At 36.1% G+C, this 9757-nt stretch overlaps 1 long non-coding RNA gene across 1 annotated transcript; it reads left to right on the plus strand.

The window, feature by feature from the left end:
• The first annotated feature begins 456 nt into the window (after window positions 1-456).
• On the plus strand, window positions 457-8957 carry LOC118646455. Its single transcript, XR_004964030.1, has 2 exons — window positions 457-4034; window positions 4354-8957. It is a non-coding gene; the product is annotated as an uncharacterized LOC118646455 (long non-coding RNA).
• The last annotated feature ends 800 nt before the right edge of the window (window positions 8958-9757 follow it).

The raw sequence follows: 9757 nt of genomic DNA on the forward strand, positions 1-9757 counted from the left end.
AGAATACGGAAGCGGACTCGCGAGTATACATACACACACACACACATATACATCAGGCGTTATTCACACGCCCCCGCGGCGTGCCTTCTTTTCCTCCGAGTTGTATAATAAATCGCGCGGATGACATTCTTCGGGAGCGCTGGCCGGGCGGCGAGAAGAGCGGCGGCGATATGTATGAAAGTAAATGGAAACCACATGTGATTTAGTCAGTAAGAGCGAGAAAAACCCCCCATTAGAGTATAGTAATTGCGTGGCGAGGTGTTGTGCGGTGGTTAACGACGCCCGTGAGAAAGAAAGAGAGATATATATTATATATATAAGAACACACACATACACACTCACACACGCGCGCGCCGTAGAGAGTTACGTATAACATTATACATGAGAGTAAATATTGCTATTATAAAATGTAATAATATTATATATATACACATATATATAGATATATATATGTTATATATTGTCTACCGACACAGAGAACGAAGAAATCTTTTTTTACGAATAATTTTATTTTTGAATGAAATACGACGAAAATAAAATTTCAATACATTAAACGCAAACAAGTTGTGTATCCTTCTTTCTCAATCCTCCTGAGATATGGTTCTGTAATAATAATAGTTCTATAATGATAACGCAAGTTTTCGCTATTCCTCCGTAATTTTCTACGTAACTGCGAGATGCTCTTTAATCATCTAATGCACTTCGATTGCAGCGATCGATTCTATTTTTTTTTATTATATTTCCGAGGGCAGGAGAGACCCGTCTTCTCGATTATAAGATTTATGGCGTTTCTCATAGAAGACGATAGAGTCATTGAAGGGAACGAAGGAGAGGGGAAACTGAATTCCAACATCGGCTTGATCTCCCCTTCTGACCGCGTTAATTATCGCAATTGACTAATTGGCTCAATTGGGAAAGTTCTTGGTACTAATTAAAATCGGGCGAGCGGTTTTAAAAGTAACTCTGGTTATGAGAACGACCTCTCGTTCTGAGAATCTCTTTTTAACGGACATTAATCAAAGCTTTATTTTCCTTCGTTAAAGGAACGCTTCGAATTAATAATGAAGCGAGGATATCAAAGCGCTCAATGATCGCTTCAGTTTGATTATGTAATAATTAACGGTCCTAATATTCTGCCATTAAATGTAAAACAAATATAATTTAGCAAATATAATATTACATATTTTATAAAAAGAATATAATAGATCAATAGTCATTCGCTAGTTAATCAATATTAGGGAATGTATATGTATATATTAGGAATACAATTTTTTTTAATAATGACAAAATTTTGCTATAACATTTCTTGTTAAAACGGCTGCCTTTATTGGCTCTATTATTATTGTACGTTGCTATTAATTGTAGGTAAATGTGAAGAGTTATTTAAAAAATTTATTTTATTTTCACATAATTCCATTAATATAAGAGTCCATTCATTAATAAAGGTTAAGTTTACATTTTTAATTATCTTTACGCAATTACTTTTTTTAAACACGCAAACGATATATTTTATAGCGACATAAAACTTTCACTTCCAGGGCAACGATACATTTCCTACACGAATCTGACAAGGAAAAAGTGAAGATTTTCACAACTATGGAGTATGAAGAAATATCACTTCTTAGCCTTGCTTAGGAGGCAATGAGTCCACTTAGGAGGAAAAACGGCGGAGAGTACGGGAGTCACGTTTATTAGGATTAAAATGTCACACACGAGGAATGTCGTATCCCACACGAGAATTATTCGCAGCTTTTGAAATCCCCGGTGTAAAAAGAACGCACGTGCGCGCGACACGATCGCGCGATTATCGCGCCTAAGATTACGGCCTTGATTACGCCTGTGACTCCGCTCGGCCCGTTAATAATTTTTTCACCGGTTATTCTTAGAACGGAAGGACACTCGAAACACAAAGCCCCGCGAGCTCTTTAAATCCGGCCGTCGCGTCGTCGATCACATGAGGGAAAGTGAGATGATCGTAGGAAGCGCATTCATGGCCGCGGATGAATCGATAAGGCATAAATTCCGCCGAGCGTGGAATGCACGGCGAAATGCCGCATTCACGAACGTATAGTGCGACGATATGTGCGAATAACTTGTGAATTATTGTCGATGAAAGTGGGAAGGCAGGGGAGAGAAAAAGGCAGAGACAGGGAGAAGCATCTCTGACATTAAATTAGAAAATTGTGAAGTGGGAGTCAAGATGGCTCGATGTTCGAGAATAAAACTTAAATTAATTCCTGGAATTAAATAACAGTATTTTTCATGTATGTCAAAAATTATTTTAATAATGTTTTGTTGTCCTTCACCCCCAACAAAAGATCCAGAAAGCTGAGACAACGGTCCTTTTCAAGTTCTAAAGTAAACTGAAGTCTGTTATGAAAACTGTTAAACATGTTAACGGTTTCGGTAATTTTTGTCAACGGTGCAGATAATAAAATGTCATCGACATAACGATAATAACTTGGAATTTCGAGGTTTAATGCTTTTAACGCTCAAAGCATTAATTATTTCAACGCAAAAGCTAAAAAAAGCAACCTTTTCTCATCAATTCTATGGTTAAATTGTTTCAAAGTAAGTAGCCGCCACAATAACACATACCTAATAAATAATAAATCAAATTTGAGTCGAATTTAATATACATTTATAATTAAATCGTTTAATTCCATTGACTAAGTTAACGACATATATAAGTAGAAACAGTGGCGACCTGTAGGAATGATCAAAAGTGATTTAAATTTAGTACAATTAGACATTTTGACTTTTAACAGTGTGTTATTAATTACTATGCCAATATTGCGCGATCACAATGATAACTGGACGGCTGCACGTTGGAAAAAGCAAACTGCGACATAGTCCTGTGTTTTCAGCGCGGTCTCTAAACCGGAGATAAAAATTCAGAGGACGTCGCCGCTTCGGCTCGCGTGCGCGCGGAAGATATCACCGCGTTATCGACGACCGACGGGCGTTATCGCCGTCGTTATCGGTGCTCGCTCGCTTGCGAGCGCGCGCGCACTTCGGTCCGTTTAGCTATTGAATGCGTGCTTATCGCAAATGGGGAAAAGCGAACAGCATTTGCGCCAATTTGCGTTCTTCGCTGCAGCACACTAAGGCGACTTCTAAATAGAGAGATCTATCGGAGATAAGACCTAAAATTTGTGAAATAAAATTATACTAAATCTGCATTATGTTTTTTTTTTGTAGCTTCGATTTTTAGATAACGCAGCACCTAAGAGGCTGTAATTTACATATTACATGAAAAATAAAATCAAGTGCTTATAAGAGTTAAGCCGTTGGAAATATATGGTTTGATTTTGGGTGGAAATGAAACAGAAAAGAAATAAAAGTCACATGGGCATGCAAGAATCTTGAGAGAAAATGGAAGAATGAAAATAAATGAGTTAATTAATTGAAACTCTTGCAGCAACGCAGCAACAAGAAAAAACCACAGTCAATATTCAACAGGCATAAAAATAAAGGCCGTAAATAAGAAATAAATAAAATTAATAGGTCGGTGCGCTCTTCCAGACAATTAAAAGAAAAACGCGAGCTACGCTGCACCGCAGTTTCAAAAAGAGATATCGTTCCCGTGCATTCGCGGCAGCCGCGGTTCTCGGTCGAGCGATTTCGCGAATCTAATCGGTCTCTAACCATCTAAAATCCACCATCGCACGATATACATCGACCGGATTATGAAAAGAGCGCGGCGGAGAGGAGAGAAGGAAGGGAAACCTTGGTCTGCGCCTGGTTGGAAACGACCGCCGGCGACGAGGAGGAGGACGCGCGAACGTTTTCTTTTCTCCGCTCCTCTCCCCATGTCCTCCTCTCTTTTTCTTACTGTTTACCTTGGCTTTGGTGGAATGTAGGAGATAAGTGGTTGCGTACACGCGTACGCGCGAATCTCGCGGAGCGGCTGACGAGCTTACATTCGAACGGGAGAGAGGAAGATAATGCTCACGACGACGATGCCGCTGGGCCAAAACGACGACTTTTGGTGTCATTATTCATCGATGCTGTAATCTTTTATTTTTAACGCTGTGAGTCTTATTAAAACCTTTGTTCCGCATGCAGTATAAATTTATTACAAAAAGATCACCGAAACTTACAGATTTATCGGATTTAAATATCACCTCTTATTCTTTGCAAGTATAAAATGGTGATATAAAATTAATAGTACGATATAGACCCTCGGATATGACAGCTAGTTTTTTTTTTAATGCAAAAAACATAATTTTATTTTTTAATAGCGTTTAGTATATTACTTTGTGTAACGTGTAACTTTGTGTAACTAAGTGTAACGTCATTCGAACTTGTTACTCTTGTTATTTTTGCGTTTTAATAATCGATATGTTATAGAGGGGAGATGCTATGAAATAAAAAAAAGGGAACACGCGAAAGGAGGCTGCGTGAAATATGGACCTGTAAACGAGATGAAGATTTTAAATATTAAGTCGGCACGGAGCATTTTATTGCCCGTCTGATATATTTCATGAACGAGGCTGACCTTCGATCGCTGCTCGACGGTATCGATTATTAAGATGATGGATTGCGCAATTAAACACGAGTGTAATTTACGTACGTCAGAAATGTCAGCGTTATTTTTCGGAAACTTGAAGTCGTCGACTTATTTATACATAGGAAAACAAAATTTTTACTCGAAACACCGGCAATGAATAATCAGCTGTTTCTCTGCGAGAATTATCATAGTTGATTGACGATAATTCAAAGAAAGGAAACGTGGCCTCACGTTTTTCGAAAATATTTATCATGTGTTTATCATCATATCGTATGTTTATCATATGTTTATCTGTAATTAATTAATGAAAGAATCGTCTGTTTATTATTGACATTACTAAAGATATTTTTAAGCATACGATATTAGCTAAAAGTTAAAAAATTGCATGCTTCTTATTCTTTTTTCTTTTCTAATTGACAATTAAAAACTTAGATCGTAAGTGATTATCTGAATTTTAAAATCAACTGCAAAAAATAATTTGGATTATAATAACCAATGTAGCGTAAATCACCATATTTCTGCGGCAGATTTAAATAAATTATTTTTATAGTTTTACGAGTAAGTGGAGTCAAGTAAACTTTTGCGCCAATATTTATTAGAGTTTTATTAGTACCTATATATGTAAAAAATGTATTCAATTCATTGTGCTATTTTCCCATCAAATTTACAAGTAAGTACTACAAAACGTGATTTTACATAAAAAAGCAAATAAAAAATTAAATAACTTTTGTTCTAACAAGAGTGTTCAAATTTTTGCATAGTTATTCAAACGTAATAATAAAATAATGTCATAGAAATTTTAATATTTTTGGTATAGAAGCAGGGCATCAATAATGACATAGGTTTTCTAAAGCGCACTTTCTTATTTTTCTGAACATTGTACCGTATTAATACTGATAAAAACATGATCTTAGATAATTAAAAACATAGTTCCATAGGTCATACTTTCAAGACATTATTTTACATAAAATCTACTGAAAACTAATCTAATCTATATACATAGTCGCGTTACATGTTGCATTTTGTGGAATAACATTTATTTGTATAATCAACAAAAAATATTTTACGTTGAAGTAAAAGATACAAATCCTCATACACAATTTGTACAAATAAATCATGAAAAGGAAAAGAGAAAGAAGAGTTCTGTTGTTAGTTTTGGGATCTAATTTTTCAAACGTTCATTTTTAGTTATGTTGTGAAAACATTGATTATTACAAAATGAAACACTATTGTAAAAATTGTTAATTGTTGTTTGAGAAGATATTTCTAATTTATATTTATGTTTTCAAAGTTTAATTTTTAGCTTTTGTTTAAGAAATAGTATCTAAAAACAAAATGGTATAGCAATCCTGATCTTTTTCTAATTCCTTACCGTAAAGACATTGTAAATTTTACGATGTGACATCTCCCCCCAAAAATGCAGCCTCATAAATCATTTAAATCACGTTTATATGTTTATTTTAATATAATTAAAAGCAGTGAAAAAATCGGCTGTTTTGTTAATATTACATTAATCGCTGACTATTCATTACTGATCATTCAGATCGTTAACTATTATTTTTGCGGTAAAATCGGTAAAATCGAAACACCGGAAAGATAACGAAAGTATTTTATCATAAGAATTTTAACGCGTCTGAGAATCCGGAAACAGTGATTTGGACTTAGGTCTTTCGTTATCTTGCGTAATCGCATTTAGTTACTAATCAGGTGGGTTTTATGCGAGTGAAATGAGAGCGAAATCGCATAATTCATCGAGCGGTGAATCGGGGGCTCGAGGCGACGAAGGCGAAGTCTCTCCGGGAGTGTTTGTGCGCGTTCGAACACGTCGACGAGATAAGACTATAAATTGCTTTGCGTATCTTTGTCACATCGTTGTACAGGATGTTTCAGAAGGTACTTGAAACCTTTTCCTCGGAAAATCATCTTTTCGACGCGACAATGTTAAATAAATGGATTTAAAATTAGAATCCCGAAAAAATAAAACTTACCGAAACTTGAACGACCAAAATTGTGAAATCTGAACAATCGAGAATATTCTGTACATCGAGTGTCTCACTTGCGTTCGTAAATTTTAAAGTGCAAATATTGTTTTGTTTTTTTCGTGAAAAATACTGAAAGTGCGCTTTTCAACAAACACCAGTTAAAAGTTATATAACTGTTAATTATAATTTTTTACTCAATAATGTAATTATTGTTATTACTACAGAAAATTATAACTCATAGTTACATCATTTTTAGTTGGTGTTTGCTGGGTCTATAAAATAAATATTTGCACATTTTCCATAACTTAATTCATCCTTTCCCCCTTTTTTCCTTCATCTTATTTATAGGATGGCATCCTCAAAATTTTTTCCTCTCTGTAACGTTTTTACATTATATTGTTAAACTCATAATGTCGAATGTTGTGTTCAATTTGAGTTATCTTTTCATTCCTGTTACTTTGTTTCCACTTAATGTATCATCAAACTAAAATAACGGAAAGCAGAATAATTTAACGATGAGTAACTTGAGAAATGTACTAAATTTGATTCAAGTTAAAAATTAGTTTATTATTTACTACACGTATACGTTAATACGAACGTAGCTTATTTTACACAATTAAACAATTTAATCACGGTTGATTAGGTGTAATTGTTTTTTTAACCACATGTGCGTTAAAATAATAACTTCACATGTAAGTTAAACACAATAAAATTTAACTCAAGGAGTTGGTTTTAAATTGCATCTTTTAATATTTAACAATGTATATATTTATCATCGAGAGCAATCAAAGAACAAAGCGTTTAATTAATTATTGACACTCCCGCGTGAGACGATATTACGCGTACGTCGCGTTGGTTACTACGATCCATCGAGCGATCGTGAGCCGCACAAATGTTATCGCTTTCCTGAAAGAACGCACAGAGACCTGCGACGTGCGGTATGTGGAACGGATTTCGCTTTATCGCCGAGAATTCCCGGAGTCTCGACGCGGAGGAGCGGCGCGGCGGCACGACGACGAAGCCTTTCGCTCGTCTCGCGGAAGCGACAATCCGAGATTGGCATGTGGAATATAAATAATTTACAAGATGTCTAAGAGAGAATTGAATATAATTGAAAATGTCCTATATAAAGAGTTTCCTCTTAAAATGTAAAACTTTAAAATCATGATATTATAGTCGTTACATTTCGAAAGGTTTGATATAATTTTCCCCGATTCAATATGTAATTTCTTCGTAAAATATAAAATATGGCTAAATTTTATTAAAGTATATGATAAAATTCTTCGAAAAATAGCACGTTGTCCTACGGTTACCATGATCTTGAGAGTTCTTGGTAAATTTTTTCTATGCAGATGATAAAATATTAAATGGACAGATGTAAACTGTCGTAAAATTTTTCCTTCCACCCTTTCGATACGAGGGTCGGGTTAACAAATTCGTTAAGACTGAACGCTCGCATGACGGACCCCATTTGGCGTTTATGGGGGGGGGGGGAGGTCCGAGGCAAAAGTGTGCTAACGGGGAATTCGATTGGACGCGCCAGTGCGCACTGATGCATACTAAAAGCCGTCGCGGGCAGAATGTGCGCGTATATAAAAGCATATGGGTAACATATGCGGAATTGAATATTCAGTTTCGCGGAATTTATGCGTTACGGACGCCCGGGACACATTTATGCAATATGCATCTTCGTAAATCTATGCACGTGGCACGAAACGCACGCCGGTGTGCACTCGCGCATACAGCGCGAATTGTGTGTACGGACGCACTAAGGGAGAGACATTTGACACCATGATTTGTAACTGTGATTGAATGTTACAATAAATTATGATTAAGAGCTTTATCTTTAGTTACTACAATTAGAGGCTATAATTTGTAATCGTTTTTTTCAATATTAATTATATTTAAATTATAAATGTGCAATTGTTTTTATCAGTGTAACACACATTGCATGTTATTAAATATTAATATTATAGCAGAAATAATTATAAAGATGGAGTTGATAACTGTACTCTAGTATAGCACAATACATTGGTTATATTGGGAGTATATTGGCCCAACGTAACGCCAATATTACTCATAAAATATTGATTTCAAATTAGAATGCAATTAATGTCCAATATGAAAAATTGATTCGACCAATGTTGAATCAATATTACTGCTTAGAAAAATTGGCTAAATGAAGTGAAACGTCTACTTTATGATATTGGACCAATATTGGGAATGTTGCCTTTATATATAATATTACTTCCTAATATTGCGCCAATGTTTTGTGCTACTGGGATAATTGAAAGATTTCCTAAAGAAACTTATACAGTTAAAAATTTTCAGAAAACACTTTTTATCTTCAAACCGACAATTGTATGAATAATCTGGATATAATATTATATAATAGATATAAGAATAAAGTCGTAGGCTCTTTAATTAACATTCTGAGAATACGTTTAAAAGGAAAAAAAAAATAAAAATCTTTAGACTTTGATCCTTGGCACAAATTTTATAATGTGAATCTGATAAAGAATGATTTGATATCATGATCCAGATTTTGACAAAAATAATCTTGTTCAATCTTTGTGAAAAATCCTTCAATTATATTGTGACATTCAATTGAATTTAATCGTTTTGTAATTACAAAACGATTAAATTAACAAGTCTCAAATATTTACAAATACCGGCTACTTTTCTCTCAGTGCGTGTCGCGGAATTGCATTCGTAAATTGGATTCGCGCGCGTTTAATTGTCAATTGCCTCGTCACGCCTCGTCGGACGCGCAAGATCGAGTGACTCCGGTTCGACGTGACGGACAAGGTGCGAATTTTGAATGCGAATCGCACGGCGAATCGTGTCGCCGTCGCCGCGAATCGAAGCGTAATTCCGCGAGCGAGGATTCCGCGAAATCCTGAACTGAAAATGGATGACACCAGGCGAAGGTCGTCCCCCGAGGGTACCAAGCTCTCCGGCCACGCGGATCTAGATCTCCTTTAAGAGAGATCGACCCGACACCGCGATGGAGAAAAATGCGAGGTCGCGCAATTCCGCGTCGCTATTTATCCGTATAGAGTTACAAATGAGCGCTCGTTTAACCCGCGGCGAACGCGTGATTATCGCGAATTCCGACCGCACCGGCGGTCTCTCATTATAGCGTGTCCTTGAATTGATCGCAGGCTCTCCATAGCTATGGTATTGCGCGCTCGTGTTTTAGTCACCTAATTGCACTCGCGCGAATTATCGCCCAATTAACGGCGGCCCGGCGACCGTCGCC

The sequence above is a fragment of the Monomorium pharaonis genome, chromosome 7 (assembly GCF_013373865.1).
Source record: "Monomorium pharaonis isolate MP-MQ-018 chromosome 7, ASM1337386v2, whole genome shotgun sequence".
In the NCBI taxonomy this organism is placed as follows: Eukaryota; Metazoa; Arthropoda; class Insecta; order Hymenoptera; family Formicidae; genus Monomorium; species Monomorium pharaonis.